This window comes from Fukomys damarensis, unplaced genomic scaffold (genome assembly GCF_012274545.1).
Source record: "Fukomys damarensis isolate Sample0158 unplaced genomic scaffold, DMR_v1.0_HiC HiC_scaffold_21, whole genome shotgun sequence".
Taxonomy (NCBI): Eukaryota; Metazoa; Chordata; class Mammalia; order Rodentia; family Bathyergidae; genus Fukomys; species Fukomys damarensis.
This window is the reverse complement of record NW_022900933.1, coordinates 41,173,858-41,194,877: the sequence shown is the minus strand read 5'-3', so window position 1 is coordinate 41,194,877 and position 21,020 is coordinate 41,173,858.

Sequence of the window (21,020 nt, the reverse complement as noted above, 5' to 3'; positions counted from 1 at the left end):
CCCACTAGCAAGGAGACACAGGTTCAGGGGGCCAGAGGCTGTGGGCTCTCCAGATGCCCAGTCTGCCTGGAATGGCCCCACCCTAGGACACCCAGTCCCAGGTAGAAAGGAAGGGTGGCCATCATGAGGTGTCCAGGGCTCCCGGAGTGACTACTGCTTAGGCTTTGTTGTGGCCTCCACCCACCTCCCAGGTTCTTTCCCATTCCCTTTGCTGGGAAGACCCTATCCAGGCAGGAAGTCAGCGTTGTCCTCTTTCACCTTGCTTCTCTCTGTCCTCACAAACAGGAAGCAGCCAACTCTGGTTCTGGGGTGCGAGGACGTGTCCCAGCCAAGTTCCCCCTGCTTCTGCCCCCAAGTAGGTGGGCCCAGGCCTGGGCACAGCTCGCAGGCCACATGAGTGACCAGGCCTCTCCTGGGCTCTGGTCTGGAAGGCTTGTCTGTGGCCTCTCCTCATGGCGGAGCCTGTCCAGAAAGCAAGGCTTGGGCCGAGGGCTGCTCCCCTTTGGCAGAAATAGCAGCAACCTTGACAGCCTCCGCTGGCCGGATGTGAGGCAGCTGTTTCCCAGGCCCCTGGGGACATCCGGCCAGGCCTGCAGACTAGGCTGGAGGTCAGGGCCACTGTCCCCGCCCTGGCCCCACGTGTCCTCCTGGACTGACTCCAGAGCCCTGCAGCTCTTGAAACTCTGTGGTTGGACTCTGGGTCAGAGGGGTGGGTATGGGTGGTGTGGGTTGCTGTGCAGGAAGGGCAGCCCCTCAACTGGCCCTCTGCCTCCCTCAGACTGATGCTTTGCTGGTTAGATTTCTGTGCCAGGCAGGGCATTGAGTTTCCCTGTCTGCACAGGGGAGTGGACTCTGTGCTTGGGACAACAGGAAATGAGGTACAAGGTACGCAATATAGTCCAAGTTAGCATTATTGGGGGGCAGATGTCTAGCTGTGGTGTGCTGACCCTGTTGTAGGGATGCCACTGTGGGTGCTGGGGAGAGAGGGTGTCCCCCACAGCTTGGGTTTGGTGAACAGCAGCATTTAGGGGTCATGAGAACCACTGCCCAGCTGAATCCTGACCAGGCCTCCAGGGTCATAGAGTAGAGCCCTGCCCCTCTGTCCATCCGAGGTCTGGCAGGAGGGAGCAGCCAGTTCCAGGCCCCTCAGGGCTGTCCAAGGTATGCTGTCTCTGGAGGGGACCTGGCAGCGCTGGGTCACCTAGGGTCCTCCTGAGGTCTGTACTGACTGTGCCCTCCACACTTGGCCCCAGGGGGCACTGCCTGGGGTACTAGGTGGGCCCTGGGCCAGTGGGTCCTCCGCAGGCTAGGAGCAGGCCCCATGGGTGCTGAGGTTCCATGCTGGTAAGGGGTGCTGTCCAGGTTTGCTCCAGCGCTATTCCTGTCCGGCCAGTGGCCATGGAGCAAGCCTGCCCTCTGCCCTGTGGACCTGGGGTGACTGAGTCCACATCACCACCTTCCTCCATAGCCTGCAGCTCCAGCAGTTTGAAGCGGATCCATCCACCTGAGGCTGGGTGTGCATAGGGATCTGGGGGAATCTGTGTCCTGCGTGTAGCCCCTGACATACTTCCCAGAAGCCAGGGCTATACAGCAGGGGCCTTGGCCTCTAGGACTGACTGCTCGCCCATCCCCAGCCAGAGCCCGTCCTGGGCACCACCCTACCTGGCAGGGGCTTCATGTTGGAGGCTGCTGTTCCCCCAGTGGGGATCTCGGCATGCCAGCCCCATCACCACCAGCAGCCCAGGTAATAGGAGCCGCTGGGCCCGCAGATGCTAAAACTGGTGCCCATGTCTGTCCCCTAAATTATTCATGACCTCCAAGAGGCCATAAACGTCCTGGGCTCTCTGTGGGAGTTGTAATTACAATGATAAATTTTATTTATAAAGCCAGTGCCCCGAGAGCTAGGTGCCTAGGGGGCCGTACATAAGCCATAACCGAGCCGGCCGCCCAGAGCTGCTGCGGCAGCTGTTTTTCTGACGGGGACTTCGTGGGGGCGGTGGAGTGGGCAGGGGAAGACTGGCTGGGCTGGAAAGGGCAGCCATGGGCTGCTGGACTGTGATGGGCTCAGAGCCTGCATGCTGTCCTCCAGGTTCCCTGGGTGCTGCTCACTCTTGTCCAGTCCCTGGCCCAGGACCCACTGTCCATCCGGCTTGGCTCTGTCTGGCCCAGGGCGGAGCTTCCATGTAGCTGGCTTGTCAGTCATGGAGGAACTGCGTGTTCCCTGGGAGGCTGCAGCTTCTTTTGTCTCACCAAGCCCATGGTGGGGGCCCCACCAGCAACAGCACAGGGGGGCTCTAGGGACAACTCTAGAGTGCCTCCTGTGCCCCAGCCCCTTTGGCTGCAACTGTGACCCTCTCCACCATGTGACCTCGGTGGCCCATCACCTACCACTCCCCTGGGCTTCTTGGCCAGGTGTTGGTGTGGCAGGTGGGCCAGCAGGGCACCCACAGCCTGACCTAGTCAATGCTGTCAAGGCAGCAGGGAGCGCCCCAGAACTGGATGCCCACTGCCCTTGATGCCCAAGTGCCTGTTCTGGGGTCTGCCTTCCAGGACTATCTGGGTCCCCAGTGGGAACACCCCTGACCTTTGCATAGCCCCAGGGCCTCCTGAGTTGCTGGCCTGACAGGTGGTCATCCTCTGAGGCCCAGAGAAACAGACTTGGGGATGTCACCAGAGCCAGAGCTGCTGAGAAGGGGCCAAACAGGCCTCGCTGCCTGGGACCCAGCATTGTTGTGGTCCCAGTGAAAGCTGATGCCGTCGGGGCCAAACGGGCCAAGGTTCAGGAACCTCCAGACCCACCCTGTGCCTCCCTAGGCCTGGAGCATGGTGGAGCCCTTTTGCGCATCCCCTGCCCCCATCAGAGCCTTGTGGCCCAGTGGATCCCAGGGTGGTGAGGTTCTGACATCTCACAGCCAGCAGAGGGTGCTTACCAGCCCATCACAGCCCATCACACCTCAGGACCTGAGGGAGCAGGTGTCATCCCTACCCTGCAACTCCTCATCTACAGGGGTCATGGGGGATGATGGTGGCTGTAGGGGGACCAGGACTCTACAGCCTCTGCCAAGGCCACACTGCTGGCCATGCCAACTTCTGTTCAGTCCCACTTGGTCCCCGGCATGCCCATCTGCAGTCAGCTCACCTGCTGCGACCCAGGTGCCCAGGCAGGTCCTGTGGTCACGTGGTATCTCAGGCAGCCAGGTGGGAGAGTTAGGCATGGGACTATCATGTGCAGCATCACTGCCCCTTCCCTGGATAAGGTCTGGTGTCCCAGAGCATGCCCTTCATACATCACTTGTTCTGCCAGACACAGGCTAGTGTGGTCAGATGCCTGGGCCTGCACAGGCCAGAGGACAGTGGCCAGTAACACGAGTGGGTGGCCTGGGCCACGGAGACCCTCAGGCACCTCCATGCAGACAGTGACCTGCTGGCCTGGATCACACAGCACAGTGTGAAGTCACGCTGACCCACTCGTGTTTCTGGGGCAAGGAGGCAGGTGTCCACTCTGTGGGGGATGTGGGCACAAGTCCTGGACTATGGCCACCACAAGGCCTGGGAGGAGTGGGGTGGGGAGCAGGAGGACCACGCAGTCTCAGGAGGGGTGGGTGGGCTCTCAGGGGTGGCAGACCATGTGGTCCTGAGTCTCATGTCTGCTGGGGTGTGGGGATCAGGCTGGCCATGCTGCCAGAGGTTCTGGGTCAGGAGGAGAGGGGCTGGAGGCTCTGTGGGGCTGTGTCACCCCTGGTACCCCAGCCTGAGGATCCTGGGCAGGGCCAGGGGGTTCTGGGAGCTCCCCCTCCCTGCCTGGGTCCTGGGGTTCCTGAGGTTGGCATGGCCAGTGGGGACCCAGGTTCCTGGACTAGAAGGGCAGGGGCTGGCGACCTCATGGGGTGGCTGGCAGGGCCATGGGCTACACTCTGGTGGTGCGGGGTGATCAAGCAGGATGTGGGGCTGCAGCCTGGCTGAGCAAGGTTCCTGCAGAGGAATGAAGCCTGCATTTCCTTGCATCTCACCTTGGGTTCTTTCTGAGGATCTACGAGTCAAGTGCAGAGTCTGCAGTTTGCATCCCTGTGGCGTCATTCTGACACCCAGCACACCTGCTCACTCTCACACCCCAAGGTGCCTCCAGGGTGCTCCGCAGCTCAGAGCCTAGCACAGGGGCTTCCGCACTGTGTGGCTGAGTCCTGGGGAGTCCCTGAGGGCTATGGCCAGGACAGCATCTCCCCTGTGCTGTGGTGGGGCAGCATGGAGGGTCCTCGCTCTCTGAGGCAGCGGTGATGCAGAGCCCGCAGGGTTGCAGAAATCCAGCCTGAGGCAGCATCACAGTACCCTCTGTGGGTGTCCAGCAGGGCCTTGCATTGCCCCTTGCACCCACAGCATTGCTCTGAGAAGACAGGGTCACCAGGAGCTCCAGCGGGCGGGGCGAACTCCTGTCACCCCACCTCTCCCGCATCCTGGTCCACAGTGAGGTGGGTGTGAGCACAGCCACCTGGGCCCCTGGTGCCACTCTCTCAATGGCCCACTTATCCCTTGGGATCACCACCACGTGCACACATGAGTGCACAGGCTCAGGTGTGTGTTCAGGTGTGGTTGGAGCACAGGCCTCTTGGAGTGTGTGTGGGGCACACCCCCTCTTGGGGGCCGTGATTGCCCCCCTGGGCTCTGCCCATGAGTGACTGGGAAGCTGGGGTGGTGCCAGTGGGGCTGGTGCTGTCTGCTCATGGCACGTGACTCGGGACCTTGCTCAGAGCTCCACTTAGGCCAGTGTGGGGTGGAAGAAAGAGGCTACAGAGAAGCAGGGGGTGAGTTTCTCAGCTTATGAGAAAATGATGGAGTCATTAAGAAAAATAACTTTCAGAGAACTAAAATGAGAGGGGAATTGAGTCCATGGTAAAAGTCTGTCCTTTCTGGGCTTGGTTAGGGCCTCCCTGCCGCTGTCTCTGTGAAACACGGCTAACAGCCTGCCAGCCTGGCCCAGCCCTGGGAGGCAGGAGTAAGAGGAGAAGGAGCCCAAAGGCCCACAATGTGAGAGATCCACGAGACCTGAGTCCTCCCCGCATGTCTGTGCCGGGGCTGCGGTCTGCAGGCAGGGCATGGTGGGGACCTTGGTGATAGGTGCAGGGGGCTGTGGCCTGGCCTGGGTGTCCTGTGAGGCTCTGGGGACAGCACTGAGCTGAGCTTCAGAGTTTGGGAGGAGGCTCAGGGTGGGGAGAAGGTGGGGGAGGGAGGCCATCCCCGGGGTGGCTCTGCATACAACTTCTGTAGACAAGGGCATCAGCACCCTGCCTAGGGAGGCCTCCTGCCCAGGGTACCCCATAGGCCGCACTGCCTGCTTGGGCACAGCGGGCTGGGACATGGACAGCCTGCCCTGCAGGAAGGTGGACCTGCCTGTGTGGGTGGAGCCTGGGTTCCTGGGTCTGGGCCCTCCTCTGTGTGCCCAGTCTTGTTCCCAGGAGGCTGGTGAGTCAACCCTGGAGCAGGAAAACCTCAGGCAGTGACATCAGCCGCTCCCACCCATCACAGGCCTGACCCCTGGGTCCTCTGCATCCACCAGCCTCTCTGTGTGACCAAGACTGGAGCACCCCAGCAGCTCAGTCCTTCCACAGGCAGGGGAAACTGAGATTGGCAGAGGCTCCTGGACACATGGTGGCCTGGCCACTGGCCCTGAGGCTCCTGAGCCTCACGGGGCACTGGCAAGGGGCCTCCTCAGCCTGTTGTCCAGTCTCTTGGGCAGCTTACTGTGTTTCTGGGCTCCTGTCCCCCACACACTGCCTTCCATCCCTTACAGGGACATTGAGCGTCTCCGGAGAACACTGCAGTGGAGTCCAGGCAGGTGGCACATGTGGTGGCATTACCCCTCCCTGGTCTGCTGGTGTCCCCTGGGTTCCTGAGGGTCGTGCCTGTCCATAATCTGCTGTGGCTCCTGCATGCCCTGGGCTGTGCCCCTCCCTTACCCCAACTCCTACTTCCTGACCCCAGCTTTGCCCTGGGCCCTGGCTCTTCTGGATGGCCACCTGCAGTTCCTCAGCCACGTCCTGTACCAATCAGCTGCCCTCCTGTGTCTTCCCGGTGAGAGGCTCTGGGGCCCTGACCTATCTAGGGCGCTGGTGACGCCAGGCTGCTTCAAGAGTGCCTTTGTGTGGAGCCCATCTGCTCTCTCCTGGAGTGGAAGGAGAGGAGAGGGAGGGAGGCTGGCCAGGCGCAATTAATTCCCTTAGTGGCTTCCGGCACAGAGAGAGGAAGATGGACTGTCCTCTCTCCTTTCTGACTTGAGAGCCACCCTCCTGCCCAGAAAGCACCTGGCTGGTCTGAGCCAGGGAGGCCTCGCCTGGCAGGTGAGCCTTTCTGACACATCTCCCTCCTGCACTCTGCAGCCCAGAGCCACTTGCACCTGAGTACCTGTGGTGGCATCTGTGGTCCTCCTAGAGGGGGCAGGCCCCTCAGGGAGCTCCAGCATGGGGAGTGAGGCCCCGCGTGATGACTAGGGAGCGGCATTGGGTGCCCTGTTCCCCAGGAGGAAGGCCCTGCCCGGCCTGTGCCCCTTGCCAGTAAGCCCAGTGGCTCAGGCTGCAGTGGCCATGCTCCCCCAACCCACCAGACTCGCAGGTGGGTCCTGGCTGCCAAGTGGGGAGACAGAGCAGGAGATGGGGTTCCACAGGGTGGCTTTGTGTGCACTGGGATGTGGTGCTGCCCCTTGTGCCAGACTGGATGCTGGTGTGAGGCTGTGCAGGGCAGGGCCTAAGGGACCAAGGCTTTCCCAGAGAGCTGGGAGGAAGCAGCCCACCTGGCTGGGGACCTGGAGAGTCCCTGGCATCAACAACTTTGGTGTCTCAAACATGTCTCTGTCTCTGGGGTGGGGACAAAAGCTGTGCGGCTGAGGAGACAGCCACCCCTGTCCTGCGGAAAATGCTGTTGGGGCTGATGTCTCGGTTAGGACCAATGCTGATTAGAATTTTTTATAAGTTTTTTTATAACAGTAATAACAGCTCTTTTGAGACAATAACACGGCTGGGAAGGATTTTAAAGAGCTTCAGGAATGAGATTTGATTCACAATCAGGAGCCCTCACGTGCTAGCATTTGCATGTCTGCGCTGCCCTCTGGAACCAAGCTCCTTTGACCATCAAACTCCTCCCCAGCTGGCCCCTGGGTTGAGGGCTGGGGACCTCCAGATTGTGGCCTCTGCAGATGGCAGCTGAGGTCTGTCTGGCCGCCCAGTCCCAGCCCCAAAAGCTGAAGGGAGAGATGCTGTATTGGCGTTGCCCCAAATGTGGGCAACAGGCCGCCAGGTGGCGACGGAGGACCAGCCAGTGAGGCGGCGGCACCCCAGGGCAGGAGGAGGGGGACGCCCCAGGGAGGTGGCCTCTGCCTGGGAGCTGGAGGCCGTCCTCAGCCCTGCAGAGGCCTATGGATCCCACAGGCAGGGCCTCGGGGGGGCACTTCAGGGGAAGGACCGTGTCTGGACTGCCCGGCACCTGGGGCCACGTCCTTCCTCAGGGCCACCTGGCTCCAGGGTCTGCTCTGCTGTGAGGACACCAGGGACCTCTGCCCCATCTGAATGTCTGCACCTGCTTAGGGTCAATGGGGGTGGGGGCAGGTCAGGGGGCTCCCCGGGAAGGGGGCTGTAGATGCTTTTGGGGCCTCATGACACCTGGGGATCCCAGCCCACAGGGCTCTGGCTGTCTGAGTCATGCCGCAGCCATCTTTCTTTGCCATCTTGGGCCTGGGTCCTTTTCAGGGAAACCCCAGTACTGGGGTGAGGGGCTGGGTACAGCCGTCCCTGGAGTCCTATGGCAGGGCCTTAGGAGGCCCCCCTGAGAACCACTGGGGTGGTGTCCCCTGTCTCCTCCTGGGGTCTCACAAGGGGACAGAGGTGGATGAGGGTCCCCAGGGGCTGCCTCTGGGGCTCAGGGATGAGGACCACAGCTTGTGTTGACTGGGACAGGAGACCAGGCCCTCACCCTGCTGGAGAGGGAGGCCTCAGTTTCCTCTGTGGCACAGGAGGAAATGAGTCTTCCTCTGGAAAGCAGCTGCCCTGTCCTCCATGGCCCCAGCCCTGTGCAGCCTGGTACCAGCTGAGACATCCCAGGTGATGTCCCCAGATCGCCTTTTGGTCCCCTGCCCACTGCCCTCTCTGGGTAGCCTGGCCTTTCAGGGAGACCTTGTTCCTCTGGCTACCAGGATAGCAGTTTCCAAGTAGCTCTTCTGATGGAGTGGGGTCTCTGGGGGCCTCAGCCCAGGGGCTGCTCCCTGCACCCTCCATATGGCCACATGCCATGGCTGCCAAGCCCATCAGCTCCAGCTGCCTCTCCTGTGGCCATGCAGTGTCAGGGAGCTCAGCGGGACCATGACCTCGGCTGGAGGAAGTGGCTGCTTCTGCCTCTTTGTGCTCTGCAGGCTTCAGACATGGTTGGCATGGGGGTGATGACCTGTGCTCAGATGGCCAGGCAGCCAGGAGGCCCCTCTCAGCAGTGGGGAAGAGCCATGGGGCTGGCAAGTCTACCAGCAGCTCTGTCACCATTGTGTGACCATGAGCAAGCAAACTGCCTCCATGAGCCTGCACCAGAACTTCTGAGAGTCCCAAGCTGAGCTTGGATCCCAGACCACAGGAGCAGTTCTCATGCATACTGAGCCCTGGACTTACTTCATCCTCATGAGCCATAGTCTCAGCCCATACTGAGCCCTGGCCCCAGCCCATATTGAACTCTGATCCCAGCCCATACTGAATCCTGGTCCAAGCCCATATGAAGTCCTGCTCCGAGCACATGCTGAATCCTGGTCGCAGCTCATACTGAGCCCTTATCCTAGCCCATACTGAGCCCTGGTCCCAGCCCACATGGAGCCTTGATCTCGGCCTCCCACTCAGCCCTGATCATGGCTCACATGGATCCTAACTCAGCACCAGATAGAGCCTGGCCTGGGCAGGGCTCGGAGAGTCTGAGGGTGGGAAGATGACCACCATGCTGCGGGGCACACTTGGGACATACTTCCTTCTGCTTCAGGGTGCCATCCAACTCCTTCCCTGGCTCCCCGTGATGCAACTCTGGGCCTGTGGCTCTCATGGGGGGTGGTGCTCTGGGTGCAGGGACTCTGGATTCTCCTCTGGTGTCTCAATTCTGCCATCAGCACCCCCTTGCCCAGGAAGCCTCAGAGGGAGGGGGCTCCACCTTGAGGGCCTACACCTGAGCTGGGCTCTTGCTGGGCACTGTGGGCGTGGTGGTGTCTTGGCTGTGGGTGGGCACTAAGGAGATGGCCAGCCCCATGCAGGAACTGACAGCTGTGCAGGGAGCCACCTCCAACTCCATAAACTTCCCAGGTGACAGTGAAGGCTGCTCACCATGCTCCCAGCCTGTCTCAAGTCATTGTCTCTCTGCGCCACCCATGGACCTGCACAGCAATGCTGGCTTTGGGTGAGTGTGGGGGAGTTCTGAAGAATTGCCTGCCACCGATGCTTATTTAAATCCCGGCTGATTTATGAGCATGGACAGTTTTAAGGCCACCATGGAGCAGGTCGTCAGCCAGAATGCTGAGCTGACAGTTTGCACAGTGAGCACAGAGGCTCGCAGGTGGCGCCTGGCCCCTCTGCCCCCACCTCCGGTCTCGGGCCCCCATACCTCCCAGGACACCAGTGTGCAAATCTGCGGGACACAGAGTGTTCTGTGGAACTTCAGCTGCAGTAGGAGCTCAGAGCAGGGGAGGATGTGTTGCCTGCCCAGAGCCCAGTGGGACCAGGAGGGGTGGAGGGCGCTGCTGGGAGAGGGGTGTGCAGCACACAGTGACCCTGAGGTCAGCCACATGTGGTCCAGGTGCCATGGGTCAGTGGAGGGTGGCTGGCTGGCTTCTCCTTTTCCCTGGATGAGGACAGTGACAGCAGACAGGGGGCACAGTGAAGCCCAGGATGGGGGGGTACAGGGAAAGGATTTGGGTTTGTCTTAGGCCTAGAGCTGTGTGCTGCCCAGGAAGGCACTGCCCTGCCAGCCTGAACTCTCTGGGAAGAGGTGGGTGCAGGGCAGCAGGTCAGCTAAGGCCACATGTATGCAGAGTGCCCTTTGGGGACACCCTGGGGAGTGATGCTGGCATTCTTTGGGGGCCCAGGGCTTGTTGCCAGCTTGCCAGGAGTCTGGGGGACTCTGTGCCTCTCTTGGGCTCAGCTGCTCTATGCGTGGAAACAGCCTGGGGGTCCCCAGCTATGCCCATGGGAGAGACACGGAGGACATCCGTCTGCAGCACCACCCAGGCTCCCATGGGCAGCGTGTGCCTGCCTGTAGATTGTGTATATGTAGGCTCATGTGTGCATGCATGCAATTGTGTGTGTGTGTGTGTGTGTGTGTGTGTGTGCGCGTGTGTACCTGGGTGCTCAGGGCAGTGCTGACTCCTCCCGCAGAGGAACTGGGTGTGAAGCTGCTGGCACCCGAGGTGTCCCTTGGGCCCCACACCCCATGCCAGGCAGCATGGGGGGCCCTGGAGTGGCAGCAGCTGCTGTGTGCTCCTGTGCCCTCCCTGTGGGATTTAGTTGCACAGCGTGTGGAGACCACTGGAAGGCGATCTCCTGAGCTGCTAAGTCAGGGTGGCCCTAGTGGGTGCAAGGAGGGCCAGGAAAATCCCCACAGCCTGGGCAGCCACTTGAGCAGGGCAGGCACAGGGGATGGGGTGGCTCTGGGGCCCTCAGGCCCCTGCCTGGCTCTCTTCTCCAGTCTGATGCCAGTGAGTGCTGGCCTCAGAGGAAAGGGCTGCAGTTCGAGGGCAGCTGAGCAGCCCAAGGACAGCTAGGCTCCCTGGCACAGGCAGGCCGGCTTACCAGCTGTGCAACAGAACAGCAAGATCTTCCTCAGCCTCCCTCCATTTCACACCATCCGCCCAGAGTGGCTGTAGTGAGAAAGCTCTTCTCTGGAAGGCTGTAATGTTGTGTTCCCTGGGGACAAGCAGGGATCCTGGGAGCTTGGCTGGCATGGGAGTCAGGGCACCTGGGGATCAGCCTTGCCCAGGCAGGCAGCATATGACAGCCTAGACCCCACCTTGTGTCTGTTCCTAGACACCATGTCCTTGTTGGGGCCTCTCTTTGTGGGAGCAGACTGGAAAGGGGTGGCCTGAGGCCTCAGTGTGAGTGCTGGGTGGATGTCAGAGGGCAGAGAGCTGGGACAGAGGCTGGCAGTAGCCAGAAAGTGGACGAAGTCGGTGGGGGTGGAAGGGGCGCTGAGGCCTTGGATCGTCCAGTGGCCTGGAGGCTGGGGTCCGGGCAGTCTGCCATGCATGAAGGCTGTGGGTGGGCTGGACCTTGCATGGTGGTGTGGACAGCCAGCGAGGGGCAGGATGGTGCCCCACACAGGAGCCAGGCTGCATCAGGAGTGCACGCCCACCTTGTGAATATTTAACACAGCCTAACAAAACTGCATGTATAATTAACCAGGTGGAGGGGTTGGAATAATTTGTCTTCTTAAAGGGGATTTGGTAATTTGTTAAGCTGTTTTGAAATCTGCAGTCTAGCTGCAGCCACGCTGATTTCTAAATTAATTTGTGTGATTTAGAAAGTAGTAGTTTCTTGCTTCTGTGTGGCCTCAGGTGCCTGGGTGGCCTCTGTTGGTGCTGGCTAGTGGGTTCATTCTGATTTTGTTGACTGACTGATTGACTGGTAGATGCATTTATTCATCGTGTCCCACAGAGCTCTGCCTGCTATCCTGAGTCTGCTGCTACTGGGATTTTGGGGGTCAAGACGAGCAGCCCCCCAGCCCGGGGTGTTGGCTGGATCTCTTTCAGCCCTGCTGAGACTGGCTGCTGAGACAGGGGGAGCCCAGGTAGCCCCTGGGTGCCAGACTGTGGGGGACCCCACCCTGGGCCTTACACTGAGGTCGCTTTATCTGTGGTTTAAGGAGCAGGCAGTGAGGGTCTGTAAGGCCAGCTGTGACCTGGGATCACGAGGGGTGGCCACGGAAGCCTCAGACCCCAGTCCATGGCCCAGCAGCGGGGCTGTGCTATGCTTGGAGGTCTCTGCCCAGTCCCATGTGGTGCTGCCACCCAGCCAGCCAGTATACAAGTCCACGTCACCATGTCTCTGGGCGGTGGCTGCGGGGTGACTGGGACGTGGCGGGAACTGTGGGTTCCTTGCAGCAGGCGTGTGGAAAGGCCAGGCAGATGGCAAAGACAGCACTGTGCAAAAGCTGTGGCAGGGAGACCAGGCCACACTGAGCGAGCATCTCTGGCACTAAGAGCCGAGTGCTTCCCTTTCCTAAGGTGGGGTGCAATGCCGTGGCCAGTGTCAGGCTGGTGGGCTGATGGCCCGAGGGATGCGCTCCAACCCTGTGGAGAATGGGTGGCTTCCTGCACTGAGCAGGTGCCCTCAAGCTCCTGCCCAGCCATCTGGGGCTGTGTGCGATCCCAGCTGACCCCTCAGAGCCGGCCCCAAATTGAGGTCTCAGACGGTGACTTCCAGATATTGGGCACAGAGTTGATCAAATCCTGCCCACTGGCCATGGGAAGAGTCTCCAGTTCTGGTGCCTTTTCTCACTTCCAGTGCCTTTCTTCACAGGCCTGAGTGCTCCTGGCATGGCATTACTGTCCCGGGGGAGATGGTCATCATCCCTTCAGACCTCGGCCCCCGAGTGGGCCTGGACACCACAGGGAACAACCTGTCCTGGCTTTCCCTGGCCATAGGACCTGGTTGCTTCATGGGTGCAGGTTCTGGGGAGCCGAGGGGAGGGAGGACACCCCGTGCCATCCTGCTCCAGAAAGAGGGCTGTGTGGGAGTCTCCTAGCTGGGGGCTTGGGGCTGGCACCTGGATGGGCACTTGCGGTGATGTCCGTGGTTTTCTTTGCTTCTGGGATTTGGGGGCACAGGGGAGGGCAGGAGAGAGAGAGCCTGTTCAGGATGAGTGGCCAGCCAGGAGTGGACAGAGGCCAGACTTGCTTCCTGGTGGTGGCTCAGGATACCCACCCCGGTCTGGGTAAGTGTAGGGTGCCTGACACACCAGGGGCTCCACAGACCCCCTCCAGCTCCTCTGTGCTCCCCACTGCTGTGGCTGTGGCTCGGTTTGGGCTTTCTCAGCCAGCCAGAGCTGAGGACCCCAGGGGACAAGTCCTCACACTCCTCTCCTCGGGAGAGAGCCTGGCCCAGCCCACCCACTGCCTGAGCCCACCTGGCCAAGGTTCTGGGGCCAAGGACAGGCACAGTGCTCCAGGGCGGATACTGGGCAGGGAGTGCAGTGCTCATGTGGGGTGGCTCTGGGCTCCTCCCTGACAGTACCCCCAGGTCCCTGTCCCTCCTGGGGTTCAGGGCTTCCTGCTGGACTGTGCAGGGCTTCAAAGACTGTCCTGTCCTCCAGCCATGCAGAGCAGATGGCTCCAGCTGTCGCCTCTGCCTTTGAAGCTGGGGCCCCTAACGTTTCCTTTCTGCCCAGCACCTGGGCTTCAAAGCCACCTCTGGGGTTGGGAACAGACTCAGCTGCTGCTGAGAAACCCAAGGAGGAGGAGATGGACTGGGAGGGGATGTCTCAAGGGAGGGTGGTTGACCAGGCAGGAGTGTGGTGTTGGCCCGGGATAGGGCTTAGTGAGAGCAGGGAGAGCAGAGAGGACTGACATTCCTTGGGCTCTGTGGTGCACCCCATTTCTGGTACAGGAGGGAAGCTGAGGCTCTGAGGGACTCACGCAGGTGTGAGAAGCAGGTGGGCCGGGCCAGGCTCCCCTAGGTCCCGGACTCATGGCATCTGACTGGGGCCACTGACCCCCTGGGTGGGACTCCCCTCACCCCAGCGGCCCTGGGGTCCCTCGCTGTGTACTCTCATGAGATCACTGAGCCTTCCCCTCCTCTTTGTTCCATTCACGAAGGCCCTCGGCAGCTCTCTCTCCATGGCTGGGTGAATCCTGAAATTCTCCTTCCATTAAAAATAAATGCCCCATTTTATCTGCCTGAAATGGCTCTACTCTCTGATTGTCTATTCCACAATGCCATATATGGGAAACTATAAAATCATAATACAACTATTAATCCGCTGTTTCTGCTTGTACCTAATTTTTATTAAAAATATCCCGTGCTCCAGCTGCCTTGTAAGTTATAGAGAGGTGAGAGTCTGCTGCGAGACTGGCTGGGAAGCCATGTGTTGAGCAGACGGAGCCCTCCAGGGCCCAGGACACAGCATGCAAGGTGGGCACATGGCCAGGGACCAGGGCTGCTCCGAGCCCAGGGCTCCACCTGCCAGCACCCAGGAGCTCAGGATTGTGGGAGCCCCAGCCCTTATGGAAAGAGTCCCCAGGCATTCTCAGGCTCAGGGTGCCATGACTTGGGGCCATGTGGCCATCTGGGGTTCAGGGGTGGGGTTGGGGTGCGCCACAGAGGCTGGAGCATCAGTCCTGGTCCTGAAGCCCACTGACGCGTCCCTTTGGCCCCAGCCCTGTGATGTTCAGGACACAGTCCTCCTGTCCCTGGAGCAGCAGCTGTCTCCACTCTAGGGCTCTGGCCAAGGGGCTTCTCTGTCCAGCAGGGGATACAAGGTCTGGGTCTCCTCCTCACAGTCCAGGGCCTGCCTGGCTGCTGCGAAAGTGCAGGAGATGCCATGGGGGCTGGAGTTGCAGGAGGAACCCCGAGGGCCTGGGCCGAGGCCTAGGCAGAGTAAGGTGGGCAGTGGGCCAAAGGAGAAAGTGCATCTCCCAAGGGCTGTGGGACAGAGCCGAACTCTGCCTCAAGGCTGACAGCCACAGCTGCCTGGGTGGGAGAAGGCTGCAGAGCCACATGTAAGAGTTGAACCTGGGGAGGAATAGACAGACGCCTGCACTGGTCCCTTCAGGGCAGAGGGGGCGTGGTACAAATCCACAGTGCTGTGCAGAGCACAGGGACCATGGGGCCCCGGCTCCAGACAGCACTGGTTCTCCTGGTCACCACGGTTCCTGCTCACCCCCAGTGGGCTGATGAGCACCCTGGGGCCTGCCTGGCACTTGCCCTCCATCCGTGAGGCTGGGTGTTTGCCCACAGTGCCTGGGTTGAGAAACACAGGTCTGTTCCAGGAACGGGCAGGTTGGGCCTGGCCTGCTGCCCGCCTGCTCCCTGAACAGCTGAGGGTGCAGCGCACCGGAGTGTGCTCAGTGGGCCAGGGTCAGGAGCATCCTGACAGTGGCAGACCCCTCCTGAGGTCCCCGCAGCTCCTGTGCCTCTCTCTCCCTCTACCAGGGCCCGCATCTCCACCCTGGGTGCAGCTTCCATAGCCACCATGGAAGCTCGGACACAAGCGCAGTCCCAGGTCTGCCCTGTGTCCAGGTTGTCGAGGGAGAGTCCTAAGGGGTACAGCCTTCCAGGCGGGGGTCAGCGTGTCCTCTAACCACACGGTTGTTCTGCAGTGGTCTTTTCTCCACTTCGCAGTCTGAGTTTGGAAGGAACCACTGTTTGCCCACGAGAACCTCCAGGTCAGGGTTGGGCTGGCTGCCTGCTCTGTCCCCTGCTGAGTAGTGGTCAGGGCCTGGGTGTCTCCCTTGGGCTGGAGGCACCGGTGGGCAGCTGGGGCCCTTTCCAGGATGGGCTGCTATGTGGCCTGTCAGTCCCTCCCTCTTGGGTCTCTGACTGGGGCTGTGGTTCCCATCTGCAGCTCTGGCACCACAGGGCAAGAGGGTGCAAGCTGGTCCCACCCCAATGCTCCTGTGTGGACAGCGGGTACCCTGGGGTCTGCAGAGGAGGCCAGGTAGTTCTGTCTGCCTGCAGTGTATTTTGGAGTCACCTGCATTTCCACTTGTACTGGTGCTCCCACTGTCTCCCCACTGCCCTTTCAGGGCCCTGGTCCTTCCATTGTGACCCCACTGGGCTCGGGCAGGGCCCTCCTCCTCCAGGGTGACTAAGGTTTTACAGCTTGCAGCCTCCTTGTGGCCACTTTGCATCCACATGCACGCATGCAGGCAGAATCAGCCAGGTCTGCAAGGTGCTGCCGGGCTGGAGGTACTGCTCGGGCCAGAGCTAGGCTTTGCCTCATGTGGAGTGGGGTTGGGGTTCAGATCAAAGCCCAGGGTGCTCACACCAGCCCTGTCCCAATCCACTGCCTCAGGGGTCACCCAGGCTCATGGCCTACAGCCTCCCGTGAGCTGCCACGCTCAAAGGTGGTGGCTCCCCTCCTCTGCTCCCAGGCCCCATGCTCCAGGCCCCCCAGCCCATGGCACCTGCAGCTCCAGCTCCGGCCCGTCCCTGGGGTGAGGTCCCCTTCTGCCAGCCTCCTCTGGGTAATTACTCCACCAGCCATAGGCAGGAGATTCATTCATTTCATTTTGGGAGCTTGCTTTTGAGCATTTATTTGAGTTTATAATTACATTGGCCTTGGTACCCACACTTTCCACATCTGCAGATTCCACCAACCAAGGATCAAAATATTTGATTTTTGTTTTGTTTTATTTTGTTTTTTGGTACCCGGAATTGAACTTGGGTCCTTGCGCTTGCAAGGCAGGCCACCAAACTGCTGAGCTAAATCCCTGGCCCAGGGTAAAAATATTTGAAAAAAAAAATCTGTCCATATTAATGTGCATGGACGTTTCCTGTCAGCATCTCTGAGCAGCACCGTGTGACAGCTGCTGGCTGGCATGTGGCAGTGCGGTGTCTTGGGGACCCGAGGTGACCTGAGGCACAAGGGTGTGGGGCCTTGGGCACAACGTGTTCACATCAGGGACCCGGGCATGGGAGAGCTCCGTGTCTGCCGGCTCCTGGGACCATGCCCTCGGGGACCCAGGGACTGGTGACTGACCACACCTGTCAATTTCTGGGTTCCAAGTCCTGACTAGCAAGGCACAGAGAGACCTGAGCGTGACTCAGTTTCCCAGCCTGGTGTGAGGAAGCCTTGCCAGTGTCCATCTAGTGCCACTGTAAGGGGCCCCAGGGAGTGGCCAGGCCTGGGAATGGAGCCAGGGAAGCCACTGCTGCTGCTGCCCCACCACCCGGCACAGACCACTGGCCAGCTCGGCCCTCGGTGGGCCCAGGGGCAGGGAGGTGGGCAGGGATCGCACAGGGGGTACCTGCTCTCCGGCATCTGCACTCCAGGTGTCTGGACCACTTCCTCTTCTGGCTGGGGCACCCCACTTGCAGGCTCCTGGGGGCTCCAACACAGCGCTCCCTCTGCTGCCAGCCACACATCAGGTGCTCTGTTCTCCTGGGCCTGTGGATGGGGTGTGAGTCTGGCTCCCAAGGCCCAGGCCTGGGGTGAGGGCAGCAGCTTGGAGATTGGGGGGCGAGAATTTGCTTTGGCTCCTTCCCAAGAGGGCAGGCTCACCCATGCTCACCTCCTCCTCCCCCTCTCGGGATCTTGCCCACCTTCCTAGGAAAGGGCTCCTGGGGCACCTTTTGGGGTACAGGCAGCAGGCAGAGGCTTTGGGTCTCCTCTAAACTGCACCCATCTTTGAGATGTTCAGCTGAAGCCCCTAAGGCCAGTGCCTGCTTATCCCACACACAGGGACATAAAAACCGATTTCCCGAAGAAACAGCCTTAATCGACATTTCCCTTTTATGAACAGTTTTATTGCAAAGTAGATTTCCTGCGGCCAATTCTATCAGCGACCCCTTGAAGGCTCTATGCACCCCCTGCTGCCTACCCATCCATCCAGGAGCTGCTAATTTAGAGGGAGGCACAAGGTGAGGGTGGCCGGCAGCTTGGCCCTTGCCTGTCTCAGCCCTGCCCTGCACCCCCTGGGCTGCCCTAGGCCTAGTGGCACCATGAGGACAGGAAGACCTGGGCATGGTGGCTGCCCTCACTGAGGTGCCCATCACTGCACCTGCAGGCCCTAGCATCTCCCATATGAGGGCAGGGGCTTCACAGGCAGGAACAGGTGCACCGGGCCGTATAGCCTTTGGGGACCCCATCCCCAGATACGGCAGGGTAGACAGGTCATCCCGTGCCAATGCTTCTGTGTCTGTGGCTTCTAAAGTGGGGCCCTGACCAGTCTGGGGGCTCAGGGCCTGGAGAGGAGATGGAGAACAGAGGGCAGGGTGGGATACAGTGACCGTGGTGGGGAGTGTGGGGCACGGAGGGCTCCGGCTGCTGCTGGAGTCCTGGGAGCCCGTGGAGCCCACAGACAGGCGACCCTCCTCCCTGACCTGTCCTCCTGGGGCTTTCACAGTGGTGCTGCCCCGGGATCCAGGGGAGGACACTAGTGGTAGAGAGAGCAGGGCCCGATGCCAGCCCTGCACTCCTGCAGATCAGACCCATGCCTCATCCTGCCATGCACACAGGGAGGCTGCTCATGTGGAAGGAGGAAGGAGTATGCTCCAGGAGGCCTGAAACACTGGAGTGCAATAGGGAGGCCCAGCGTGGAGCAGTGAGTTGTGCCACAACTCATTGTCCTGGGAAAGTTAACTCAAACTCCAAATGACTTGTTCCCATGCAAGCTAAACGTCAGTGCAATTGCAATTAAAATGAAATCGCTACACAAGGTAATATGAAACTGCTTGGGGTCTCACATGTCAGGATAAAGACCATCCTCGACCTCTGCCTAGCGTTTCTCTGACAAGCTGCCCTTGGCTGTATCAGTTGGCAGAGGCTGCACTGTGCCCAGTAACAAGAGTGCCCAGGCTGTGGCACCACTGGAGGCTGGGTTCCATCCTGTCACTGCCTCAGCAGGGTCCAGGATGGTGCTGTCCACATGAGGGCTCAGCACTGACTGCCCACGTGCTCCCTCCAACCATGTCAAAGCAGGACAGAGGGCCAGGAGCTGAACAGCCGTGGTCCATTGTGACCCTGGAGGTGACATTGCCACACTGCCCTGTCAACAGGCAAAAAACACAGGCAGTGGCCAGGCCTGACTCTGCCTCTGTCCTGCCAGGGGCTCAGTGACGGCAGATGAGTCCACTCCAACTGGCCTGGTTTGGTTTGGGTTTTAGGAACAAGTACTCTGGGATGCACCGGCTAGGAGTCTTTTCAGCTCTGTGCCACATCAAACCTGACTCAACACATCCACCAGAATGTTTTTATGTTTTTCATGTAACAAGAAGTCTCAAGCAAAGCAGGCAGCCCACAGCAGATGTGGAGCCCCTGATGCTCCCAGACCTTCAAGTCTCTCTGTCCCCCGTTTCACCTTCCTTAATGTAGCTGTTGTCCTGCTCACAGCCTCACTGTTGAAAGATGGCTGCTCAATCTCCAGCATCACATCTACACTTTAGGCAGACAGAAAGGGAGAACAAAGGACAGGAGGGAGTGAAGGGGCCCAGAACCATGCCACTGGCTGTCTCTGGCTTCAAGGAGACCTGGGAAACCTTTGTTTGTGGAAGGGTGTGTTCTCCTGGGAACAAGGTCAGGGTTGTGGGTCCCGTCCGCAGAAGGTGAGTGGTTATTCTCAGGCCTCCTGCAGTGCTCCCCCCAAGTGTTTTTGCAGAAGCAACCATTTCTCCTCTAAACTCACTTCTTGAAAAGGAAAAGTTGCATTCACCTGTCTGCATGGTCATAGAGCCCTGCTGGGCTCTCATGGTGGGCAAGGTAGTTGCACCCTTCTGTGCTCTGGAGGAGGGAGCTGTAAACATTTGCCCCCATAGCTGTACCTGCCCTGGTACCTTGGACCCATCCCATGAAACCTGTTGGCCTGGCTTTTCCCATGCTAAGATACAATACCCAATGCTCAGGACAGCAAGGAGAGCTTTGGGTTCTCACAGGTGTAGTCCAGGGTCATGCGGAAGGGATGGCAGAACAGAGCTGCTTGGCTCATGGCTCTGAGAAGCAGCCAGGAAGGAAGGACCAGTATCAGACCTGGGCCCCAAGGACCTGCCTCCACAACCCCCCAACATGCCCAGGAGTGGGTGCCCACAGAGCCAGCCAGGGTCCTGTTGTCTTTGTCTTCTTGCTTTTGGGGGCCACATGACAGAACTTTGGGCTTGGTCTGCACTGGCCTTTGCCTTGGTCCTTGTGACCTCCGAATTCTTGTGGCTGGGGGGGAAGTGAGTGCCAGGATTGTGGTCCCCATGCCCTTGCCAGCGGTGGCCTGTCTGGCACCCAGAGGGCATGGAGCTGGCTTCCTTACCAGGGGATGGCACCATCTACTGCCCCAACCCCTGTGGAGCAAAACTAGAATAGGGGAGTCAGCCTTGGGCAGGGATGACCCTGTAATTGACAGGATGCTGAATGTGCTGGGCAACCTGGCTGATTAGTTTTTTGTTTTTTGTTTTTTGTTTTTTTAATAAAGACACCTTCTAGGCAATCAGGGTGAATTGTGTGAAACTCAGCAGTCTTCCCTGCTTATTTATGGTGACTTGGAGCCGTGGACAGTCTCATTACCATCTATAAACACCAGGGTCTCATCCTTGGTGCTGAGATCCGCTGGGGGCAGGCTGCCCAGTTCTGGAGACCACACAAGTGTGAAATGGGTTCCCTGCAGCACCGAAGCTCTACAGGGCCTGCGTCTGCTCAAGGTCCCTAGTGCAGAAGGAACCGGTGAGGGCCTGGGCCACAAGATAGGCTGGCCGGGCCCTCCCTTCTCCCCAGACTCAGATGGGGTGGGGCCTCTGTGCCAGCGTCCTGTGTCGGGTGGGAGAGGGACCCCACTGCAGCTCCCACATCCTCCCACTGCTCCTGGCTCAGCTCATGTGGACCTAGGATGAGGTCCCAGGCCCTTCCAGCTCCTTTCCCTTCAATGGAGCCCTGGGTCCAAAATGGGCTGGGGCAGCTGGCTCAGGCCAGGGGCTGGTGACAGAGCCTCCCCTGTGAGGTCATGGCCCTGCCCACTCTGTCATCACCCAGCCATGAGGTCCCTGGGGGTGGCCCCAGGAGGCCTGTTTCATGGCAGATGGCTCCATACTGGCATCCTGCCTGCCACGTTACACAGCGCTTTGGGTGGCTTCCCAAGTCCCCCTGAGGTGGCCACACCAGGCCCGTGTGGGCAGCCTAGACACCCTCTTCTCTGGCTTCCTTCCCCAGACCAGGTCTGGCCACTGCTCCTGGTCATCGTGTTTTGAAGTCCCGCTCAGGCCTGTTTGCTGGATGACATCCCTGACCACTGTCCTTCTGGCCACCCTGGTCACCTGTGGTGCCTGGAGGCCCTTCTGTGTTTCCTGAGAGGGCATGGAGGAAGAGGGCACATTATGGGCTGA